Here is a 3,865-nt window from a genome sequence, read left to right on the forward strand (position 1 = left end):
TACCCCGAGCACCTAGCAGAGCGCCTGGCCACTTATTAACACGTATTAACACCCATTCATTAGGATCGACCCAGGCAAAGGCTGGTAAAAAGTGAGTCTCTAATATTTGTAATGTTTCAATACTGTCTCTGCAACTCTGAGCAGAAAGCCCTTTGAGGACAAGGGTCAAGTCAAACTAGTTCTCGAACATGGTTCTAAAGTTTAGAATCTAAACACAGGACGGTGGCTTAGTTCCCACAGTAGGACGTGCCATGTTTAGGCGTTGAGTATCATTAATTGAGATCGTTCTGGAATCACCTGTGACTAATTGAGAGGCATGAATATAGATGATTTAAGATAACAAACTCACAGACTTACCAAGTAAAAAAACCAGGAAATGGCATCCACTGGGAGTTGAGCTCTAAACGGCAGACCCTGTAGCCATGTGTCTAGGCTGCTTCCAAACCTCCAGCCCAACCACAGCGGAGCACAGAGCTGGCAGCTGGGGTGCCCGTTCCTTTACTGCAGGGCTTCTCAGAGACTTTAATCGCCTGATGTGCCTGGGGGCTCCTCGTGAAGGGAGAGGGCGCATCTTCTTTCCAAGAGTCCTTCCTCAGTAGAACTCCCATTGGCAGGCTCGGGGAGACACTGCGCCCATGCCGACCTGCCCTTCATTACATTCAGTTCCACAGTCATGTGACCACCTCCTCATACGCCCAGGTGATGTTCCAGGTGCAGGAAGGACAGAGAATGATGGACAGCCTCTGCGCGTGAAGCGCCTGGTCTCACGTGGGAGATCAGAGGCCGAATCAGAAGGCAGAAAGCAAGCCAGGATGACGTGGGCACCTGACAAGTACGCCAGGGAAGGCCAGTGGTGTGGGGTATAAAGCGGGAGACAGCACCGGGCTGAGGGGCAGACGTGGGATCAGGGAGAAACCTCATGGAGGAGATAAGCTCTCACCGGCAGGGCATGAGGAGGTGGGGCGGGGGGAACAGTACTGTGAAGGGCAGCAGGAGAGAAGACGCAGATGTGGGAGGGATGGGCCACAGCAGGGGAGGCTGGCAGGGAGGCGTGGAATGGGGAGATGGCGTGGGAATATGGGTTGGGTCACATTATAAATGTCACAAAGTTTGTATGTCATGGAGAACTCCAGAAGGTCTTTAGGCAAAGGAGTGACATAACTAACTACAACCACTTAAAATATATATTGATTTCTGAAAGGAAGGAAGAGAAACATTAATGATAAGATTGCCTGCCTCCTGCACACCCCCTAGTGGGGATCAAGCCCACAACCTGGGCATGTGCCCTGACTGGGAATCGAACCGTGAATCAAACCGTGACCCCCTGGTTCATAGGTTGATGCTCAACTACTGAACCACACCGGCCAGGCCTACAGCCACATTTTAGACCACAGGGGCTTCTTACTGCTAACCCTCATACATACACTCTATTAGCTCAAAAACAACTATGGAGATGACAGATTGTGACAGCGTATGGTAGACAGTGAAAGCATTTGAGTTTAATCTGTATGTCAGTCTACCACCTTAGGAATAACAGTGGAAATGTTTTCCAAAGAAAACATATTTGTAATTATTAGTGAATACTATGGATTTATGTTAAAAAAAATGACAGGTGAGATCTACTCAGTTACCTATTGCTGTATAACACGTTGCTAAGGCAAACCTCGCCACTTGAAGCACACATATGTTATGTCACAGTCTTTGTGAGATGGAAGTCCAGGGACAGCTGAGCCAGGTCCTCACCAAACTGGAATCAAGGAGCTGGCGAGGGGAAAGGTCTCATCCGAAGGTGTGACTGAGGAAGGACTTGCTTCCAAGCAAAAGTGTTTTTGTCAGAATTCAGTTTCCTGAGGGTTGTTAGACCAAGGGACCTTCCTCAGATCCATCCTTCCTTCCTTCCTTCCTTCCTTCCTCCCTCCCTCCCTCCCTCCCTCCCTCCCTCCTTTCCTGGCTTTGCTGATGGTTGGCCCCAGGCCCCCCTCAAGTCCCTGACCATGCAGACAGCCATGTGACCGCCTGATTCAGCAGAATCAGCAAAGGAGAGGGTCTGCTAGTAAGACAGTGCCTCTGTCTTAGGTGACCTAACCATGGACGTGACATCCTGTCAATGTGGCCAACATTTTACTGGTTAGAAACAAATTGTTTAAGGGAAGGAGATGGCAGAATGCCAAGAATAAATGTCAGGAGGCAAAGATCACTGGGGCCGCCTCAGAGTCACCTACAGTTCACTAAATCAGAACACCAACTTATGCAAAACTCATCACATTTTAACGATTATGTGGCAAATGAACCTACAGAACTTGAGATCAGTGCAGGAAGCAGCTTATTTTGGTGGAATGTCACAGTCAAGGATAAATAACCCTGTGTTGTCACTGGCCCCTTCACAAGTCGGGATTCTGTTGTGTGAGAACAGCCGAGGAGGAGCGACAGTGAAACCCTTACCATGTGGGCCCTGGCTGGGCCAGCCGTGCCTCTGTCCTCAGGGCTGAGCGCAGCCAGTCTGTGCTCATTCAAGTCCTCGGCCGCGCGCAGGCGCTGGGAAAGGAAAGGCACTCTTTTGTTCTGTGCGGATGAAACAGGATATGCTTCGTTCTGTCTGGTTCAGACCCCTTCCTAGGAATGCCGCTTTCACATAAAGAATGTACCAGCTACATTCCTGAAGACGAGAGACCAAGTGCTGTCAGGGATGATTTGTGCTTCTTGTGATTCTCAAAGGAAGAAAGCGAAGAGCAGGCGGGTTTATCTGGACGAATTCAACAGTTAGAGGAGGACAGTGCGATCGGCCAGGTCAGGAGACGACTAATAAAATCCAGTGTCTTTGATCTGCAGGTCACCAGCTTATTTAGGGTTTCCCTGAGACATTCCCTTGAAATATGTTTTTGGATTTCTTCCAGAAAAGCTTAAAACCCTGGGTTATCATTTTCTTTTTTGTAGTGGTCTGGATTTTGATTTATCATTCCCTATGAAGTTGTGGGTGAAATTTCACCTTTATTTGTTCAGAAACCATCCAGGCGCACACAAATGCTCCCCCTCAAAGGGGTGGTATGGGGATCCTGCCAAGATTCGACTATGGGGATTCCTATTACAGCCTCCAGGGAAATCAGGGCCCAGCCAGAGCTGTGAGATGGAGGGGCTCGAGGCCTTGCTAGTCAACTTGGCCATCAGACATCAGCAGGGACTTTTTCCATCAAACTATTGAGCCCAGAGGAAATGCCACAGGATATTAAACATGTCAACACCATGCTTTCCGAGAAGAAATGTGAGAAGCTGGCTTTGGTCACCAAGATGGCCACACTCTATCAATGACTCCATGCTGGCCAGGTTTCCTTAGGTCAGCGCGGCCACGTGGAGAGGCACGGGATCATAACTGTGCTAGACAAAAGCCAACAAGGCTTAGAGGCTCATGTCAAATTACCCACATTTTTGTGCTAGAGCTGTATGTAACACGTTATGCTCCGCTTAAAGAGGTGTTTGCTAAAGAGGAAGGTGGAGGGAGAGTTAAAGTGACACGGGGTTAAGTTTGAATTTGCAATGCAGAGCTTCGCGTGCAGTACCCTTCGATGCAGTACGCTTGCTCAAAAATCAACTTTATGATTTGCAAGGAAAATTCCTTGAGGAGTCGGGTCTCCTCCAGGAGGAGATGCCCAGAGGTAGAAACGCTGAAACCCAGGATGGGGAAAGCAGGTTCGGCTCACGGTAAAAGCGGCTACACCGCTCCTGATAGTTGAACGTTTTTTACTGTGAAATGTAACACACATTCAGAAAAACGTGCAGAACAGAATGTAGAGCTTGATGACTTGGCAAAAGCACAATGTTTATCATGACCGAGTTCATAAAGGATGCAGCCCTCTGCCCAGTGGCCCCC

The sequence above is a fragment of the Myotis brandtii genome, unplaced genomic scaffold (genome assembly GCF_000412655.1).
Source record: "Myotis brandtii unplaced genomic scaffold, ASM41265v1 scaffold953, whole genome shotgun sequence".
Lineage (NCBI taxonomy): Eukaryota > Metazoa > Chordata > Mammalia > Chiroptera > Vespertilionidae > Myotis > Myotis brandtii.